Genomic DNA, 21,980 nt, shown 5'->3' on the forward strand with positions numbered 1-21,980 from the left:
ATGACAATTTGTCTTGAACACACAATGGCACAGGGAAACGTGGTGTTAAATGTGACTGCATGCACACTGACTTTGTGTGTGTGTGTGTGTGTGTGTGTGTGTCTGTGTGGGTACGCGTGTGTTTTCAATCTCTGCGCAGCGCCCCGTGCTATGAAGGCAAACGCTGCCACCTCAGCCGTTAAACAAGCCTGCACAGCAGAGGCGGGAGCGTTTGTTTAGAACCGGGCCTTAGCTATCTTGCGGTCAGATTGCATACTTAATCAACGTGGTCATGGAAATTTCCAAAAAGACGTTATGACCGCACTCTCTCCACTTTTGCTCTCATATTGTTCTCTCTCTTTTCGGCTCAGTTTCTCTGCTTTAGGCATTCTCCCCTTTTTTTTTTTTTTCAGTTTTTCTTTGCAAATAAAAGGAAAAAAAGGAAGCTGCTTTTCCAATCATATTTAACACCATGGAAATTTAATGGGGCTATAACTTCAAAAAGCCAACATAAGGAGTGTTTAAAACCAACAAGTCACTCTTTTATATTCTACCATGCAAACCTGGTGGCCTGAAACAATGTGTGTGGTGAGTAAAACTTCACCTCCACAGCATGACGTAACTAAAAACCAGTGTAAACACTGCCTCCGAATAAGGAACAATCACTTCCATTCACTCAACTTCAAATGAACCCGGAGCTTGACCCTATACACCATACACTATACAGTGGTGCTGCTCCCTCACGCCAAGTTAACCCTCCACACTTTCTTTATACATTCAAACCTCTTGTGAAGGTAGAAAAGATATTAAAACATAAAACTACAAAGTCTCCCTGTAGTCGTCCCCCTTCTCTTTCTCTCTCGTGTTTACATTCCAGAGCCGTGTTCGACACCAGAGGATCCTCCCCCTTCTTGTGTGGGCTCAGAATTAGTGTGTGTGTGTGTGTGTGTGTGTGTGTGTGTGTGGACGTATACACACACTGCATGCGCCCCAACATGTGGATGACATAAACAGTGGAGCAGAGTGAAAAAGGAGAGAAGTTATGTTCTCTGCAGCTACAGATGTTTGTGCTTTGTGGTCAGTTGTATTGTGTGTTGACCTACCCAGACCTTACATTACACCTCCTCTCTCCTCCCCCCCTGCTCCTTCTATTCTCTCCTGTCTCCCCTCTTTTGCACACTGTTTCCCAGAGCAGTGTGTATATACCTTCATCCTTCCTTCCCCTTTCCCCCCTCCCATCCTCCCTTCACTCCCTCTTTCTCTTTGACTCCCCTGATTGCTAGCGTATGTTGCCTGGCTGGCTGGCTGGCTAGATGAGAGGAGGGGAGGGGGGAGGTAAGGAGGGAGGAGAGGGGAGAGAGTGAGGGAGGGAGGGAGGGAGGGAGGAGAGAAGGGGGAAGGGACTGTGCCCTCTCATGCAGAGAGTCACATGGTGTCCCTGATTGGAGGAAAATGAGTAAAGACTGCAGCCCGGCTGAAATGGCAACAGACAAAAACGCACAAAGGCTGAGCTGTTTAGAAACGGGTTGCACAACAAGAGAGCCTGAAGAGGAGGAGGAGGAGGAGGAGGAGGAGCAGGAGGAGGAGGGTGTGACGGAGGGGAAGAGAGAGGGAGTGAGCAAGGAGAGATGTGGATTAAGAGAGAGGAAGAAGAGGAGGAAGAGGAGGAGGAGGATCAGGGAGGGTGGCGAGAAAGAGAAAACGGCGAGAGAGGAGAGGTGACGAAGGGGGGGAGGAGGGGAGGGGGGAGGCAGAGAGCAGAAGAGCCAAGAAAAGAGAGGCAAGTGGGAGATGAGCACCGTAGGAGCGCAGGAGGAGGAGGAGGAGGAGGTGGGAGGGAGAGAGGGTGAGACAGAGTGAGAGAGAGAGATCAGACTGTGTTTCTATGTTTTCTGCAAGGCTGAGCGGTGACGTGATTGGCTGAGGGGGGGTGAGGGGGGGTTGGGGGGGGGGGGGGGGGCAGACCTGACTCTGAGATCAGAGACAGACAAAATGGCTCCCAGAGAACAGAGAACGCAGCATCAGGGCACTGTCATCTCCCTTCACACAGCTGTCAGCTGACACCAGCCACACACACACACACACACACACACACACACACACACACACACACAGAAACACACACACACACTTGCACGAAGCCACCTGCAAAATGCCAGTGCGAGGGGAAAAACTGAGCATGATGGAGTTTCTATAATACGTTTATTATTTTTTTTTTTTTGGGAAAGACTTTCTTTTTTTTAATTAATAAAACTGAGATATATATTCATGATAAACTGGCTCACATCAGAGCCATTTTTTCCTGATTTAATCCCCTCGCCCATTGGCCTGGACCAACATGTGACGCGTCGCCGCTGAAGTTCCCTTGTTGCAGTGTGTCGTCTGTGTTCGCCTGCCAGAGAAAATCCTGAGTAGGGAATTCACCCAGTGAGTGAGAAAATACTGTAGGGCAGCATGAAAACAAACACACCGGCTCGCCGCGGCCACTAGAGGGCGCTGCCGTCAAAGCACAGCCTCTTGATTGTAGGTCAGCTCTAATTTCTTCCTCTGGTCATTTTTTGATAACTTAAAAAAAAATCACTGACATAAGCCATACAGTCATAGAGAAAAATATTAGACCAACTTTGTTTTCTCTGTTTTCTTGTTTATTTTAATACCTGGTACAACTGAAGGTACAGTTGTTTGGACAAATATAATGATAAAAACAAAAATTGCTCATAAGAGTTTAATTTCAGAGCTGATATCTAGACATTTAACATGGTTTTCTTGATAATGATTTTGGTTATTATCAAGAAAACCATGGAAATGGCTAGATATCAGCTCTTAAATTAAACTCTTATGAGCAATTTTTGGCATTAAAATGAACAAGAAAATTAAGAAAACAAATGGGTTCTAATATTTTTTTTCCATGACGGTAGTTAAGACTGTGAATTTTATTTATTTCCTCATTCATGCGGGATAACAAAGTAATAATTCCAAGATGCTTATCAAAGTGGATATACTGTAGGCCCTATTTATGTATCAAATACAGCAAACATCTAAGGTGGAAGTTAAGCTAGCTGTTGCTATCTCAAGCTAGCTTCAACAGGATATATGGCTCTCTGGCTTTGTTTGGTTGAGTTTCAGTTTCAGCCTCTGATTGTAGGTCAGCTGTAATTTCTTCCTCTGGTAATGATGCACAGTGAAGTCCTGACTGTAAATCAGCTGGAGAATGATCACTGGTTGGTGCAGAATAACAACAGCATCATTTGCATACAGTTCTGCTTATAAAGCTCATTTGCATAACAGCGATGATTATTGTTCTTTTATGTGATGTTGTTGTGCTTTCATTTGTTTTTGCAGAAGAGCTGCATCAATAACAGTCTGACAGATAAGCATTAGTGGAGGAAGTATTCAAATTAACTAAGCAATAAAACAATGACAAAATTCTTGATTACAAGTAAAAGTTCTTCAATAAATACACAGTTGCCCATAAAGTTGGAATAATTTTGATTTCAGACACAATCCTCCGTTAGTGGTGGTTTTATTTCTATTGTGATGTGTTTGGAAGAGATTTATTAATAAAGTTTTGAGAAGTTATACACTTTATCTGTTCTTTTTGTTCTTTTTATTTTACATCTTAATATTATTATAATTCTGCTTTATTTTTATGGTAGTTATTTTTTTCTATTTCATAGTGACTTGTTTTTAATTGAACTTGTGAATTTTAATATAGCTAGAGGCCCTGTTTAAGCCCTTTTGCTGTTACCTTGCACCTTCCTTTTGTTGTTATTTCTTTATCTTTTTCTTTTTTGTCTTATTATTGTGCAAAATAAAAAAAACTTCAAATTTCAAACTTTCTGTCAATAATAAATCACATTGTCACAATAATTTCATGGAAAGAGGTAAAAATTATTTTATTCCAACTTTATGAGCGGCAGTGTATAAAAATGGTATATGTAATAATATTGACGTTTATGGTGACATGGTAGAATTTGGCTAATATAATAATAATAATCAAAGTGTTTTTATTAATTTTCATATTCAAACATCAAACATCCCATTCAAGACAAAATAGTAGGATTCAAATTATACATCACAAATACAGGACTAAACTACAGACAAGACAGTAACAAGACAGATCCTAAATAAATACTAATACCAGACACTCTCGGGTTAAAAATAAATAGATAAATAAAAATAACAAAAATGACAACAACAACAATAATAATATTCATTCATTCCAAAAAAAAATAAATAATAATAATAAAAAAATGTATGGATGAAATAACCACATAGAAATGTCTGTGTTTAGCAAATCCAAAGAGTAAGATAAATTGTCATGTATTTAATGCTCGTTAATTCAGACAAAGTGACATAATGAGGTCACTTTTTCACATTAATGCAAAAATCATTAAAAAAATTAAATATTGACACAGAGCAGTCATCTCGGGCTGTGAGTACAGTAACTACATAACAAGTCAAACAAGCTGGGAGAACGATGTTTGCTATAATAATATAATAATAATAATCAGACCGAGGTTACCTGACCAGCTGATTCTCTTTATGTACAAGCCAGTTATCTCCACCAAATAGGAGTGTTTCTTTTAAAAAATATATTTAAAGTTTACTGTATATTAACACAAGCAAAGTCAATTATTACACTGCAAAAAGGCCAACTTGTATTTTTTGGCCTGAAACAGTGATTTAAGTTGGTAAAACTTGGAAATATAAATTATTGACATTTAGGGCAATAATGTAAGTTAGCACAACAAAGGAAGCCAGTTGTCTGCTCAAAAACAAGTTGGTGAGTTGTTGTTACTTATATCTTTAAGTTGGGGTTCACAACAAGGGACAATAGTTCTGATAACTCTTATTTCTTTGTTGTGAAATGCAAGAAAGCGGTGAAATTCTGTCATTAGCGAAAGCTAGCGGCTAACTGATGCTATGTTGAACCAACTTAATTGAATTGTTTCATTTGGTAGCACCTAAATGAATTAAGTTCTTTCAAATTAATTTAAAATCAATTGTGTTAATCTAACTTATTAAATTCATTTGAAAGAACTTAATTCACTTAGGTGTTACCAAATGAAACAATTCAATTAAGTTGGTTCTTTTTTCAGTGTAGCTGACAGCTTTAGTTACTTTTCAAGTCAAGATTTAACATAAAAACATGATTAATTTAAAGTCATGAGACATTTTTTAATCAAACCTCATAACAGGATATTAGGTAGTTAAAATGAGCTCTATCTGTACTACATTAAAATGCTGCTTGCATAAATGCATCAATACAAATAATCTAATACTATATTCAGAATATATAAAACAATCTGAGTGGGTCCATTCTGCATAACAAGTACTTTTACTTTTGATACTTTAAGTACATTTTGATTTTTGTACTTTTACTTCAGTAAGTTTTTAATGCAGGACTTTTTCTTGTAGTGGAGTAATTTCACAGTGTGATATTAGTACTTTTACTTACACTGTAAAAAATGTTTGTAGAAATTACAGTAAAACACTGTCAAATTGCATCAGAAATAGGTCATAAAATTCAACATTGTACATCACCGTAGTAGATACTTTTAATTACTGTAAATCAAAGAATAGTATAAAACTTTAAATTCTACCGCCATAAATTGTAGAAAACACACAGTTTTGCTGTAAAAATATAAAATTTTCATGTAAAATTAATGGAGAAATACCATGATGACACAATTATCCTAAAAGTAATGGGATTATTCTGTATAAATTACAGTTTTTGCTGATATTTACATTTACATACGCTCACTGTATTTTTTACGGTGAAGTTCTGGCAACCACAGCTACCGGTATTTTACCGTAAATTAAACAGATTTTTTTTTTTACAGTGTAAGTAAGAGATCTGAATACCACCACTGGTAAAAGTCACCTTTTTATCTTGTAGTTGTAGATGAAGGTCATTGTAGGAATGTTTAATCTGTAACAGTGCACCATGATTTAGTCATATTCAAGTCATGATATGTTTTGTATGTAGAATCTGAATCAGTAAAAGATGTCAGATTAGTTTAGTAGTACCAGTACACTGCCTTTGAGCTATAAAGTAGTGAAGTAGAAGTATAAAGTGTAGCGCAACACAGCAGATAAGAGTCTGTGGTTCTGACTCACAGACTGTTTGATCTAAAGCTGGCCAATGTTCCCCGTTAGTGCTTATTCCTCCAGAAAAGTGGCAGCTTGTCCTTTGGATCTTTTATCAGAGCTGAATCACACAGATAGATCTCTGTCCCTCCATCTGATCCAATAACAGAGTAAAGAAGCCTGAGCTGCCAAGTGTATAAAATCTGGCAGACAGTGACCACTGAAAAGAGCCCCAGAGACATTTCAACTAGCTTCCATTTAAAGAAACGTGCTATTGATGTGTTTACAGTATGTCTGACTTTATTACTATGAAGTGGTAAAATGCCATCAAACCGTAGCTTTTAGCTTTACAAGAAAGAAAATGTAGTATAATCACAGACTTTATAGACAAAGTGGACCTGACCACCGTGAAGTCACCCACTGGTTAGTGGAAGCCTTTTTGGCATTCTGATTGTCGCCATCTTGGTTTTTTTTCTCTTTTTTTTCTTTATTTTTGGTGCCAGAAGTGACCATATTTGGACAGGGGCTGGCCCTCAGTTTTCAGCTAGCGCTACAAATAACCAGTGGTGGAATGTAACTAAGTACATTTACTCAAGTACTGTACTTAAGTAAAATTTTGAGGTACTTGTACTTTACTTGAGTATTTCCATTTTATGTAACTTTATACTTCTACTCCACTACATTTAGAGGCAAATATTGTACTTTTTACTCCACTACATATAGCCAGCAGCTTTAGTTACTTTTCAGATCGGGATTTAACATGAAAACATGATCGGTTTAAAGTTTAAAGTGACATTTTCTAAATTAAACCTCATAAAAGCATATTAAATAGTTAAAATGAGCCCTACCTTGAGAAAATAAAATGCTGCTTATATAAATGCATCAATAATAATCATCAAATCATATATTGAGAATATATTTAACAATCTGAGTGGGGTCATTCTGCATAACGAGTACTTTTACTTTTGATACTTTAAGTACATTTTGATGCTGATACTTTTGTACTTTTACTAAAGTAAGTTTTGAATGCAGGACTTTTACTTGTAGTGGAGTAATTTCACAGTGTGGTATTGGTACTTTTACTTAAGTAAGGGATCTGAATACTTCTTCCACCACTGCAAATAACATGCACGAAATAAAAAGCCAGTTGACTCCCGAGGATGTCTTATAGCAGCTGAACTTTTATACAATTAAAATGTTACATTTAACTTTAAAGTGAAAACATGGAAACATGAAAATTTTACATTGTAATAACTTTTAATCCTAACTTCTGCAATGTGCTGAATTGGCACGATTGTATGAAATGTCAGCTAATGTTGCGACCACAATTTTGAGTTAGCGTTGATACGCTAATGGCTACTCTTGTAGCTGTAACAAGCAGCGCCGCTAGCATCAGTTAGCTGCCAGCATCAGTTAGCCGCTAGCATCTGTTAGCCGCTAGCATCAGTTAGCCGCTAGCATCAGTTAGCCACTAGCTTTCGCTAATGACTGAATTTCACCGCTTTCCCGCATTTCCCAACAAAGAAATAAGAGTTATCAGAACTATTGTCCCTTGTTGTGAACCCCAACTTAAAGATATAAGTAACAACAACTCACCAACTTGTTTTTGAGCAGACAACTGGCTTCCTTTGTTGTGCTAACTTACATTATTGCCCTAAATGTCAATAATTTATATTTCCAAGTTTTACCAACTTAAATCACTGTTTTAGGCCAAAAAATACAAGTTGGCTTTTTTTGCAGTGTATATAATCTAACTTATTTTTGTAAGCAGTGGAGTCTCCCCCTGTTGGTCATTAGAAAGAATGCAACTTTAAGGCCCTTGTCTTTACTTTTAACAGTCAAAGGTTGAGTGTTATCTATGAAAACAGAAGTGGTTTTGTTTTTATTCCTGGAGAAAAATAAAAAAAACAACTGATGTCACTCCGCCTTAAGGTTAACTGTCATCTTTAAACTGGGATCAGGTTAGTTAGGGCTGTTTCTGCACACAAACGAACACGAGACTGACTCCAGATCAGTTTGTTTGAGGCGGTGCTGAAGGGAGGCGACTGGGACGGTTGTTATCAGAACTCTGGCAGATGTGTGTGCCGTTCAGTTTCCTGTTGACTAGTGAGTGGAAGTGGCAGGCTGCACACATTTGCACATACACAGGCGACACTTGCATGAAAGCACACACACACACACACACACATGCACACACACATAGTGTAGCACCCCCCTCCACCCTCCTTGTGCCCCTGAGCCTGACAGTCTGGACATGGGAGATATCAGAGAGAGGGAGAGGCATGAAAACAAGTCTTTGAGTTAGATCAGTATGTAGCTGTGAAAGTGCATTTGTGGTTGACAAAATGGCGATGTCAGAACAGCTTGAAACTGAGGGAGGTAAGTCTCTCTTTCTGACCTTTTCCTTGCTGTATTTCTCAGAGCTGATTCAGCACCGAAACCCCCCTGGGGTCAAACAAATCAAACCGGCTGCAAAAAGAAAATGTCTTATTGTTTTTCTTTGAGTTATCTCCTGGTTTCGTTTCGTGTTCAGAGAAATGTTGTACAAGTTCGGCCCCTCTTTTTCTCTTTCTTTTGACTTTGACAAAGGTGAATTAAACAAGTTGCACTTGTAGGTTTAAGTGTAAAGCTTAGTGAAAACATTACACCGGGCACTTTGGGGAGTTTATTCAGCAACCGCACGCTCCAGCTTTAATCACTTATTGTACATGGATTTATGGCTTTAGGTGTGAATGTGTGACTGCGAGTTGGAAAAAATGAGGCTCGCTGGTGAAGAAGTGAAGGTTAGGCAGCTGTGTGTGTGTGTGTGTGTGTGTGTGTGTGTGTGCAGTCTGTGTGTGAGGCTTGCTGGTTGGGGTGCTGGTTGAAGATAAGGCCTGCCCTATGCCTGAGAGCGAAAGAGACGGTGTGTGTAAGCCCTTCAAGCCTTATCCTGACACACCTCCCACCCCCACCTCCTCTCCACCACACACACACACACACACACACACACACACATGCAGTGAGGATTAACCCCGTCATGTACCATTTCAATGGGCGAGCTTTGGAGACACACACACACAGGATTAACCCTTGTGTGTCCATTTCCATGGATGGTTCTTAGCTTCGCTCCGGTTGTGACAGCATTGACTGCTTGTGTTGCCATGGCTACAGGGGCCAGCCAATGTAAGATAGGCAAATCCACATAAGTCACCCACAACAGACACTCTAAGCTACTACTGACTACACCTCCCCCTGGTACTAGACACACAAAGATGCTGCCAAAAAACTGACAGCAGCCTCGTGAGCTGTGAAGTGCTCATGTCACAAGCTTACCATGGTCAAACCAATATACATAAACTCAGCCCGAGCATCTTTGTTGCTGGTCGGGTGAGAGACAGGCCTTAGAGCGGCTTATCCTCTCTCTGTGTCTGCTTCTGGGAGACGCCGCACTTCACCATACTCAAGATTTCCTCCGACACGAGAGTGAGAGCTGCCTTTGAGTTGTTTTCCTCATTTTGCAAATGTAAGGGAGATGCTCTGAGCGTGCATATCTGGAGGGAAATAATCTGCGAAAATGTCTGAATAAAGGAACCTGGTCTCACAGAAATCTGTGAAATAGCCACGGATTTCGCTTAACTCAAAATCCGTGGAATAGCCACGGAATCACTCAAATTTCCGTGAAACTGACACGGATTTCGCTACAATGCAAGTTAATGACAGTCATATCCCGTGGCTATTCCATGGATATTTGTTCCTATTGGTTTGTTCCAAGTCACGTGACTTTCAAGGTTCCGGCGGTCAGAACAAAAAACATGGCGGACAGTTCTCTCATTTTTAGTGAAAAAATTAATATTTTGACTTAGTTTCTGCATAAAAATGGATTTTGATCACATTTCTAGCGAGAAATATATGTTTTATTTTCTAAATATTCACTCAGTGAATGTATATAATCACTTTGTATGTTGGAATAGCCACGGGATATGACTGTCATTAACTTGCATTGTAGCCAAATCCGTGTCAGTTTCACGGAAATTTGAGCGATTCCGTGGCTATTCCACGGATTTTGAGTTAAGCGAAATCCGTGGCTATTTCACAGATTTCTGTGAGATCATGTTGGAATAAAGGGACACATTTTATTATGAAAAAGTAGGTACAGTTGGTCCAATACAGCCAGTAATATACAATTAAATATCATTATACCTGGGTGCACTGTATCAGAAATGGAGAGTTATTAAGGTCAAATATCGTTCAAAAATAGATTTCTATGTCCATGTTTTGATTATAAAGCAGGTTTCACAGTATTTATATAACTCCTGGGAGCTACACTACCGGTCAAAAGTTTTACACCCCAATTTTTCCAGTTTTTTATTGAAATTCAAGCAGTTCAAGTCAAATGAACAGCTTGAAAGGGTACAAAGGTAAGTGGTGAACTGCCAGAGGTAAATAAAAAAAGGTAAGCTTAACCAAAACTGGAAAATAATGTACATTTCAGAATTATACAAGTAGGCCTTTTTCAGGGAACAAGAAATGGGTTAACAACTTAACTCTATGGAGTCTTGGGCTATTTTGTCCATTTTTGAATTCTTTTCATGTCTTTGTAAGTCATTTTGTGTCTTTTTTTAGTCATTTTGTGTCTTTTTTTGGTCATTTTGTGTCTTTATTTAGTCATTTTGTGTCTTTTTTTGGTCATTTTGTGTCTTTTGGTGTCTTTTTTTGTCTTTTTTTAGTCCTTTAGTCCAACATAAAATGTGATTTTGAATCTTTTTTTTACTTTCAAAACACTATCATGCTGCATTTAACTGCATAATTTTCAATTAAATTCTGGAAAAGTTGGTGTGTTCTAAAACTTTTGACCGGTAGTGTATATAAATACTGTGAAAGTATCAAAGCTCTCAATCCATGGAGTAATGTGTGAAGCTGAGAAACTGTGTCTTTGAATGAGCCATCAGAACTTTTGTAAGGTTGTGATGTCACAACTATAATGTATATATAGGTAGTAAATGCTGCTACAATGCTGTTATAGTCATTCCCCAGCTGCAATGACAGTGCAGAGACAATGGATGTATAAATAGAAAAGAATACAGTTTGACTTCAGTGTGTGAAATGACGCTGATCTTCTGTTGACTTCCTGCTGGCCGAGCCATCTGCTTTCTGTTGAGCGTTTTTAACCCTAAGAACCATAATGCTAAAATATTTAATTTATGCTTCATTTATAAAGTATTTTCTTGTCAATTATATGACAAAACAGCGATTCTTTTGATGGAAAAACTTTTTATTTATACGGTAAAAATTGGAAAAAGAGGGTGGTCCGTAGCGTAGTGGGTTACACAGGCACCCCATGTATAGAGGCTACAGTCCTCGCTGCGGTGGAGCAAGGTTCGAATCCGGCCTGAGCTCCCTTTGCCACATGTCCTCCCCTCTATCACCCCCTTTCTATCTGTCTCTCACTTTCAATAAAGCATGTAAAATGCCCAAAAAAATAATCTTTAAAAAATTGGAAAAAGAATTGCAATCTTAAACGTGAAATCAACAGTGCCAATATCTTTTTACCGTAATATTTAATTATTTAATATTTAAGTCCTACCATATTTATTACAGTAAAGTTCTGGCAACCACAGCTGCCGGTTTTTAACTGTAAAAACAACAGGTTTTTTTTTTTTTTTACAGTGTATGCATCTGCCCTGTATTTGAGGGTTTGTTTAACCCTTTGATGCACAACATATTGACCCCCTTCTAATGCACAACATGGGGAAAAAAATTACCCGCATTGATTTCCCATGTTATTTAATGCTTGCTGTGTATTTCTGTGCTCCATCTTTTGATATCAACTTATTTTATTTTAAATATCTTTGTTTTGATAACAACAGATCATTATTTCAATTTTTGCCTCTCATACTTTATGAAGAAAAAAAGTTTTTGTATTATTACATAGCTAACTACTTGGCTAAGTAGCTTGCTAAGCTAACTACTTAGCTAACTTCTTGGCTAAGCAGTTAGCTAAGTAGTTAGCTTAGCAAGCCATTTAGCCAAGAAGTTAGCTAAGTAGTTAGCTTAGCAAGCTACTTAGCCAAGAAGTTAGCTAAGTAGTTAGCTTAGCAAGCTACTTAGCAAACTACTTAGCCAAGAAGTTAGCTAATTAGTTAGTTTGGCAAGCTACTTAGGTAAAAAAAATGAATATGGGTCATTTTCACCCATGTTGTGCATTAGAAGAGTAGTGACACAAAAAGGGATTTTATTAAAAACTTAATAAAGGAAAACATAAAATTAGGATGTATGATGATCAAAAACAAACTAATTGAAGAAAACCTCGAATATTGAATGATGAAAATAATTTATTGCCATTATATAGAATATAAAAACTCTGTCGGGTCACTTAGGCCCATGTTGTGCATCAAAGGGTTAAAATGTAGCCTCTGAGAGATAATTTAACTTGAACCAGAAAATTGTTAAATTATGATGTAATAATATAACCTGTCATCACCTGTGCTCTGATGCACAGCGGCCTCCGTGAAAGCCTGCTAACTGCTTCCACAGAGCGGCTCCCGAGAGCAGCTTAATTTGTGAATAAATCATTAATGAAACATTGTGTTTTCACTCCCTGTGTACATGGGAGGATAAATCAGAAGCGCGGTCATGCTGGTGGCTGCAACGTCCCTAAATAATTGAGGCGGAGAGGGGGAACACTTCCAAGTTTGAGAGGAAAGAACTTTTTTTAACCTTGATTTGATTTGGGATCACCTGTCAAAAATGTTAGGAGTCCCAGTCACCCTTTAGGGATAAATAATGCATAACAAATTACCAAATATTATGACATTCACTTGCATAAATATATGAAACACTACTAACCTAATACTACTTGTTCTTTTTATATCCCAACCTTGGCCATATGGGTGAGTCTTTGGCTGGCTGTGATCTGAATATCTGATTATTATTTGAGGCGATTTAAGCAGATTTAGAGGCCTATGGGATTCTCCTTTTGGCTTAGCGCTTCCTGTGTGTTTGTGTGTGTGTGTGTGTGTGTGTGTGTGTGTGGTTACAGAGAGAGATAGAGGGAGCGAGAGAGAGAGAGAGAGAGAGTTTCCCAGTGGAAATGGATTTACTGGTCTACCTTGGAGACAGTTCAGTGTGCAAACGCAAAGACAGAATTAATTGTAAACAACAAGTCTGCTATCTGTACATGAAAGTTAATTTATTAGATCTAAATCTACTTTTGACTGATCAGGCTGCTGCATCAGCTGTGTATGCATGCATGAGCCTACATAGCATCATAGTGTATAATGCACATTATCACCCTGTTAAAATAATCACCTCAAGTTTTGCAGGAAACACAAAAAACTTCACCAAAAGTGTAACATATGACATTTATTCATCATTTCACTCAAAAAGGATGTAACAAAGGATGGCTATTGGCATAGTAATAACACTAAATTATGTAACTTAAGAGAAATAAATGACTTAGGCAATTTTTTGAACATGCCTTTGTGACTTAAGCAAGATATGGTAACACTTTATTTTGAAGGTGTCTACATAAGAGTCACACAAGCCTGTCATAAACATGACATGACAAGTATCATGAGCATTAATGTTACTTCAAAGTGTCATTAATGTTCATGACACATCCCATGTCATGTTTATGACACGCTCATGTCACTCTTATGTAGACACCTTCAAAATAAAGTGTTACCAGTATTAGTGTCAACAATAAAACACTGATAAACTAAACTGATAACTAAACAATCTCCCTCTAGCTCTTCTTTGCTGGGTTCTTATCTGATGCCTATGAATGTGGCAAATTGTCAAAGAAGTGATGATCTTAAGAGATGATTTAGGCAATTTTTATTTATTTATTTATTTATTTTTACAAAAAATCACTTAGACGATTATTTTAACAGTGTGACATTCTGTCTGGTCATCATATCGGTAATCATTGCAATTTTCTCTCAAAAATCAGTATTACAGTATTACAAATTGTCAAAAAAGTGATCTTAAAGGGGTAAAATCACATGATCTGATCAACTGAGGATGGAGGAGATTTTAGATAGATAGATAGATAGATAGATAGATAGATAGATAGATAGATATACTTTATTTATCCCAAGCTGGGAAATTACAGTGTAGCAGCAGCATTACACACAGAGACAATAACAACACAATTAAATAAAAAGAACAACCTAGGCATACTTCAAGCAATAAAATATAAAAATACAATAAAATATAAAGTGTCTAAAGAAGGAGTAGAATAGAATTCCAGTGCAGAATAAATATGAATATACAGTATAAAAATGTTGGTGCTATGAAACAAATAAGCCATAGGAGGAGATGATTTAGGCAAAAAAAACAAAACAATTTTGACAAAAAATGACTTAGCCGATTATTCTAACAGTGTGACGACATGCTCATGACCTGGGTCTTGTCTGTCTCTCTCAGTTCAGTTGTTTGCAGCAGGCTGATGTGCACTAATTAGGCAAACAAGAAAACCACTTTGCAGGCAGCATAATGTTTATTTCCATACACACTTCCACTCAGCTGCATTAGGCCAATTCTCATCTGTGTCAGTTACAAGGAAAGGGATGGGATGTAGGGAGGAGGAAGGAAGGGAAAAAAAAAAAATGCTTACCAGACAACCTTCATGTGCAGTTGTGCATTAGTGGGGGGAGGAGGAGGAGGAGGAGGTGGTAGTGGAGGAGGAGGAGGAGGAGGAGGAGGGGGGAGAGAGGGCGGCTGGCGGTGCTGGGCAGAGGATAGAGGAGCAAATGCATTGCGGAGGGAGAGGAGGAGGAGGGCCTACAGCTATTGTTCATGTCCTCCCGTGAACAAAGGGCTCATCTGGGTCTGTATGTAAACCCACAGCAGGCTGAAGCCCACTGACAAGGCCTCATGCGGGACAAAACATAACCGACCGACTCCCGCAATTTAGGCCTTATTCCGTTCCAGTGTCGCGGTTTGAGGAGATTTTTTTCATTGATCCTGTTCTGGGGGACGTATTGTGTTGGTACGTTGCGTCCAGCGGGCCTATCCGCGTCTTTACGCACGGCGCGGCGCGTACCCACGGCACGGTCTATCACCACGGATCTGTAAACACCAATTCTCTGATTGGACTTCTTTGCAGGTAAAAAGGTCGCTTTTCCCCACAAACTCACACTTTGACTGCAATGTTTAGCTGCTGTAGTGATTAAATATGGGCTCCGACCTGCCGTGGTTGTGGTTTTTTGGTGTTATTTCGGTGCTTTCTCCGTTGAAAAGGGATTTAAGGCTAAGGCGTTAGCATGGCGGCTAACACAAGCTGCCTGTGGCTGCAGGCCTGCACGGCTGTGTTGTATACAATCATGGTTTTGTTGGGTGAAATTGTCAAAAGTTTTTGGTGCAGTTTGTTCTCTGTTTATATAGCTGTGTTGCTTGTGAATATGAGCTCTGGTTGACATATAATAGTGAAGTTATGTCGCGTCCTTATGTCACCTGTTTAATGTTTTAGCTAAGCTAACAGCGTTAGCATTACGCGCTGACTGCTGCTGCTCTAATTGCCTTTGTAAGCAGACAAGTCACGTCAAATGTGTTTCCACAGTTAAAGTTACCAGCTACACGGATGTTGAAAAGGACATTTAAAGTCCGGCTTAATAAACAAACTCCAGACTCATTTCTGTTTTTGTAAAAAAGTTTGCTAACGTATGTTAACGGTGCAGTAAAACAGCTATCGCCAATATTGCGTTTGGACAGCAATCATGGTGGCAGCAGTCCAAAACCACTACAGGTTACTATTCATAACCCTGTTAAAATAATCCTCCAACTGTTTTTTTTATTCAAGTTTTGCAGGAAACACAAAAAAACTTCACCAAAAGTGTAACATATGACATTTATTGATCATTTCAGTCAAAAAGGATGTAACAAAGGATGGCTATTGGCATAGTAATAACACTAAATTATGTAACTTAAGAGAAATAAATGACTTAGGCAATTTTTAGAACATGCCTTTGTGGCTTAAGCAAGATATGGTAACACTTTATTTTGAAGGTGTCTACATAAGAGTCACACAAGCCTGTCAGAAACATGACATGACAAGTATCATGAGCATTAATGTTACTTCAAAGTGTCATTAATGTTCATGACACATCCCATGTCATGTTTAAGACACGCTAATGTCACTCTTATGTAGACACCTTCAAAATAAAGTGTTACCAATATTAGTGTCAACAATAAAACACTGATAAACTAAACTGATAACTAAACAATCTCCCTCTAGCTCTTCTTTGCTGGGTTCTTATCTGATGCCTATGAATGTGGCAAATTGTCAAAAAAGTGATCTTAAAGGGGTAAAATCATGATCTGATCAACTGATAATATAGGTGATTTTACCATAGGTTGCCGGCTTCATGAGGAGATGATTTAGGCAAAAAAAACAACAAATTTTGACAAAAAATGACTTTCAGTGTGGCAAATGTTGAGTGAATTTTTGTGATTGGAGTTCAAGTGATATCAAATGTGTTTTTGACATTCATGTTGCCCAACATTTGAGAGGAGATTTGTTGTTTGGCCATCACTTTAAGCCAGTTAGATAATGTATATTGTGTACATGTATATGGTGTACTGTGTGTACTTGTAAGGGAGAGGAACAGGATTCCCAGTGGAGGAAGTGGAGTCCAGCTGATGTGATTGTGACTGCCTGTCATTAACCGCTAACAGGAGAGGAGAGGAGCTAATGGAGCTCTCAACAACTAATGGACACATAACCATCGATTATTTATTTATTTATCAAACCCATTTGTTTTCCTCTGGTGGTGCAACCAGCCCATAGCATAGCAGAGCTGGCTCACACAGTAAACAACTTGTTTTTACATAAAGTCAAGGCAGGGTTTCAAATGGATGGTGAAGGTGCAAATCTCCTTTAGAAGATCAGTGAACCTCTTCATACACAACTTTTTATTATTAATTTTCCTCTCCCAATAAAACATAGTAGAATAGAAACCAGTAGAGATGCAATACAATAAATCTTATTATCCACCATGGTGGAAATTTGCCTTAGGCTCATCGTAAAGATGCAGAATTTCATTAAAAACTGTTGAAAATGCAGTTAAAACATAGAATAAGAAAAGAAAAAGACAATTAAGAGCAATTCAAAGTGAGTGTAAACGGAAATAACGGCTCTCCTCAGAGATGAGCTGCTGCTATTTAAGAGAAGAAGAGTTTTAAATGCAAACAAGCATAATTTAGAGAGTTGCAACTGATGGATTGATCTGCCAATTCTTTTCTCGATCAGCTGATTAATCGCCGGGGCTATATAATCTCAGATAATAGTGAAAAATGTCTATCCTGGTTTCCCAAAGTCCACTTTAACGCCTTTAAATGTTTTGTTTTGTCATTCAAAAACCCAAAGATATTCTATTCTTCTCACACAAGACAGAAAAGTAAGGCATTTCCATATTTGAGAGGCTGAGGAACAGCCTTTTCTGCGATTTTGAAATAAAAAAAATACTTCTACGATGACTCAAAATAGTTGATTATGCTTCCTTTGATTGACTAATGATTGCAGCTCTGCATTAGTCTACCAAGTGATGTCTTCATGTTTGTGTTGCTGTAATGTATTCAACCAAAATTGCAGTAAGAGCACTTTGATAGTGAATCGATAATGTTGGGAAAAGTCTGCTTTTATTAACCTCTTCTCACAGAGGAGACGCCGTTTCACTCTTAATTGTCTTACTGTGTGCTAGAAATATATATATATATTTCACATTAGGGCTGGGCGATATGGCCCTTAAAAGAATATCACGATATTTCAGGCTATTTTTGCGATTATGATATTCTTGACGATTTTAACCAAATACTTAAAAAGATATAGAAAATATGATTTTTTTTAGTCTGTATAAATAAATAAACATCTAAAATGTAGTGTGAAGTGCAAATCTCAACAGTTGCCAAATTAAATTTTTTTTTACTTTTGACTCTAGATCAGGGGTGTCGAACTCAAATACACAATGGGCCAAAATTTAAAACTTGAATAAAATCGCGGGCCAACATTGAACAAATAAACCTTTTAATATATACCAAACATGTTTTGCTTTAACATTAAATATGGAACCAGCAACGCTTATAAACATACAATATATAACTAAATAGTGCAGACATGCAAAATCAAATTTCAAATAAAAAACACATCAATGTCATTAATTTATTAAATAAAAATTAAATAAAAATCGTAGGCCTCTTTTCTATCTGCATCCTTCTGATTTAAATATCAAAATAAAGTTTTTCAACAGGTTAATACATTTAAAAATAAAATAACAATCATAAATCTAGTATTAGCGGTAAATGCGCCGTATAATACCGGCGGGTCAGCTTTTATTGTACGATAATAATATAATAATTTGATATTGGCTCGCGGGCCAAATAAAATTACACTGCCGGCCAAATTTGGCCCACAGGCCAGAGTTTGACACCCCTGCTCTAGAGTATGAGAAAATAATAAAAAAAAATAACCATTTAGGGGTTCTGGGGGCATTTTTTTTTTAACCATAAAAGAAAAAATACAGATATTATCGTGAACGATACAATATGGCACACCCCTATTTCACATCTCAAATCAGTTTCCCTTTCTTAAAAACATCCTATTAATACAATTAAAGCTCATCCCTCCACGTCTTTGTCCATAGATATATATTTCTTTCACACACACACACACACACACACAGTGTCAGAGATATGTTTAATATGCAGAGACAAGACAGAGGGACATTAATGAGGCGGGGCTTCACCATGGTGACGGCAGGGGTCGCGACCCCGAGGCCGGCACGCCTGGATGGCCTTTATAGGAGAGCTGGGCAATTAGAGTAGAACAAGGCTCGGAGCTGTGAGAGAGACAGATTCATCAGTTGTTGTTGTTTTTTTATGGGGGTGTAAAAAAGCTGTAAAAAAGCTTGTAACAAATACAGGAAAATACTGTCAAATAACATCACAAATACACTGTAAAAAATATGTTTAATTTACGGTAAAACACCGGCAGCTGTGGTTGTAAAAATTACAGTGAGTGGGTTTTCTACTGTAAATTTAAATGTAAATATCAGCAAAAACTGTAATTTAGACTGAATATTCCTGTTATTTTTAGGGTAATTGTGTCCTTGTGACAATATGGTATTTCTCCTTTAATTTTAAATGATTTTTTAAAAAATATTTTCACAGTAAAACTGTGTGTTTTCAAAAGTTTTGTACTATTCCTTGATTGACGGTGAAAGTGTCTATTATGGTGATGTGCAATTTTTTATTTTACGCCCTATTTCTGATGCAATTTGACAGTGTTTTACTGTACTTTCTACAAATATTTTACAGTGTAGGACGTTAAATTAAAAATTGTGTATCACCGTATTAGAAAATTTTAATTACCGTAAATCAAAGAATAGCACAAAACTTTTAACTTTTACTGTCATAAACTGTAGGAAACACTCAGTTCTGCTGTAAAAATGTTAATGGAGGAATACCATGATGCTGCAATGACACAATTACCCTAAAAATAATTGGAATATTCAGTCTAAATTACAGTGTTTGCTGATATTTACATTTAAATTTACAGTAGAAAACCCACTTACTGTATTTTTTACAGTGAAGTTCTGGCAACCACAGCTGCCGGTGTTTTACCGTAATTTAAACAGATTTTTTTTTACAGTGTAGAGTCAGTATTGGTCTGTTTGTGTTTGGTATTTTATAGTTATTTATCGAGAGTAGATGCTCTTTACTGCAGCAGTTTCTAGCCCTGAACCATTTAGAAAAAATATCACTGCAATTATTTCGGCTGATGCTGCAATTGCAATATGAATAACATTGGAAAAATAAACACTACCGGTCAAAAATTTTAGAACACCACAATTTTTCCAGAATTTAATTGAAAATTTTGCAGTTTAATGTCTCACATTTGCAACATTTAAAATTCTTTATTGAGCATGATAGTGTTTTGAAAGTAAAAAAAAAAGATTCAAAATCACATTTTATGTTGGACTAAAGGACTAAAAAAAGACACAAATTGACAAAAAAAGACACAAAATGACCAAAAAAAGACACAAATTGACAAAAAAAGACACAAAATGACAAAAAAAAGACACAAAATGACAAAAAAAAGACACAAAATGACAAAAAAAAGACACAAAATGACCAAAAAAAAGACACAAAATTACTTAAAAATACATGAAAAGAATTCAAAAATGGACAAAATAGCCCAAGACTCCATAGAGTTAAGTTGTTAACCCATTTCTTGTTCCCTGAAAAAGGCCTACTTGTATAATTCTGAAATGTACATTATTTTCCAGTTTTGGTTAAGCTTACCTTTTTTTATTTACCTCTGGCAGTTCACCACTTACCTTTGGACCCTTTCAAGCTGTTCATTTGACTTGAACTGCTTGAATTTCAATAAAAAACTGGAAAAATTGGGGTGTTCTAAAACTTTTGACCAGTAGTGTGTGTATATATATATAAGAATGATAATGTTGTGATTTTAAAGTATTTTTCAAAGATCGGTACCAAACAAAGATTTCTCTGTAGAATGTGATTGGAGGCTGGATGCCTCTGTTGCACCACAATTCTTAATTAAAAGTGGTGTTTTGGCACATTGGTCTTTATGAAACCAGATTGGTGTATTGGGGATGAACTGTGAATGAGTGCAGCCAAGTGAAACTGGGCCACTTCAGCTGCCTTCACTCTCACATCATAGCTGTTCTTTGTAAGTGAAAAACTCTCACTAGTGGTAAAGCTGTAATTCCTGAAGGTGTAGCAACTTCAGGTACCATCTTCTGTTTTCTCCCATGTATGGCCTTTTTTACGGTTTATAATTTTGGCCTTTATTTACAGCTGGGTCAAAATAAACAGTGTGTTGAAACGTTTGAAGTAGGACGGCACAGTTAATCGCTGTTCAGAATCAAATGGGGGTGCACAGATTGCAATTTTCTGGCCGATACCGATTTTTTTATAACTCACAGCATACACCTTCAATGTTTGAATCTTATTTTATTGAAAAACAATAACACAGCAGTATTTTTCTTTAACACAATAAAGGAAATCACAATGTCTGAGGTAGCAGACAACAATTTACAGCAGTAGTTCTCAACCTTTTTGAGTCGCGACCCCCAATTTAACATGCATGTTGTCCGTGACCCCCGCTCACTGAAGAGAATCTCACACGCACAGTTCAGATCACCCAAAAAACAAACAAAATGACTTTAAAGACAGAAAATGACCAAAAAAAGGAAACAAAATGACCAAAAAAGACACAAAATGACATCTTGTGACAAGATGACCAAAAAAAAGACACAAAATGACTAAGAAAAGAAACAAAATGACCAAAAAAGACACAAAATGACTAAGAAAAGACACAAAATGACCATAAAAATCCCCGAAATGACCAAAAAAAAAGAGACATGAAATGACCAAAAAGACTAAAGCCCATTAACACATGAACACTTTAACTCAGTGGAGACAGAGCTGACTTCCAAAATGATTTGGCGACCCCCAGAAATCATCTCGCGACCCCAATTGGGGTCCCGACCCCAAGGTTGAGAATAGCTGATTTACAGGATAAACTAACAAAAGAACTGCAGCCATAAATGAGTTTTTGGTTTCATTATAGTACAACAAGAACAAATGCCCAAATGCAGCAGCTTTGTGGCTATTCAAATGTTAAAATAAATAGCAAATAGACCTTTGCGGAGTTAGATAAGATCGATATATAAGATCGGTTTAATGTAAAAGAATCGGCCGGTCGGCAAACCCACAAAATAAAGGAAATCGGCGCCTAGAATCAAACAATTGTCTCACTAAAACGATACATACAATAATTACAGTGTCAGATATTTTTTTCCAAATCATGCAGCCCTAGTTTACACTGTCAATTCTTATATTTGTGGATAAATAAATACATTTGTTACCTCATTTCCTGTAAGTAAGCCGTCACATTC

General features: G+C 37.4%; 1 protein-coding gene across 2 annotated transcripts in view; it reads left to right on the top strand.

Annotated features, from left to right (window-relative positions):
* The window catches only part of ldb1b (LIM-domain binding 1b), a 44,693-nt gene that overhangs the window by 2,237 nt on the left and 20,476 nt on the right, over positions 1-21,980 (top strand). Inside the window, exon 1 of one of the 2 annotated variants that reach the window (XM_059350804.1) lies at positions 14,809-15,163. The exons of the other annotated variant lie outside the window; for it this stretch is intronic. The gene's annotated coding sequence lies outside the window, so the exon portion shown is untranslated. Of the gene's footprint in view, positions 1-14,808; positions 15,164-21,980 lie in introns of those variants that run through there. 2 annotated transcript variants of the gene reach the window in all.

The sequence above is a fragment of the Centropristis striata genome, chromosome 1 (genome assembly GCF_030273125.1).
Source record: "Centropristis striata isolate RG_2023a ecotype Rhode Island chromosome 1, C.striata_1.0, whole genome shotgun sequence".
NCBI lineage: Eukaryota > Metazoa > Chordata > Actinopteri > Perciformes > Serranidae > Centropristis > Centropristis striata.